Here is a 388-nt window from a genome sequence, read left to right as displayed (position 1 = left end):
AGCGGGGATGGGCGCTATGGTGGGGGGATGCCGGGGACCCGCTGCTCCGGGAAGAATGGGGCAGGGGGGAGGTTATTAATTACATCCCCTTGGGTTGGGAAAGCAGACTCCAAGGTACGAGCACATCTTCTCAGTGCTGGTCCCTCTCCCAGGGCTACTAAACCTCCCCCCTGCCCGCAGGCGACCGCCAGCCCCCCCTTCCCCGCTCCGCGGCCTCCCCTCGTCGCTCCGCGCCTCTCCGCGCAGTGCCTTTCTCCCCGCTCCCTCCTCACCGCGCAAAGGGGCCCGGTTCTTCTTCTTCCCTCGGTCGCCGCCAGTGACCGGTCACCCCTCGGGGCTGGGGGTGCGGGGGGTTCCGCAGCTCCCGGGGCTCAGCCGACCCCCCCCC

Source organism: Calidris pugnax, unplaced genomic scaffold (assembly GCF_001431845.1).
Source record: "Calidris pugnax isolate Ruff unplaced genomic scaffold, ASM143184v1 scaffold124, whole genome shotgun sequence".
Taxonomy (NCBI): domain Eukaryota; kingdom Metazoa; phylum Chordata; class Aves; order Charadriiformes; family Scolopacidae; genus Calidris; species Calidris pugnax.
This window is presented reverse-complemented; position numbering follows the sequence as displayed.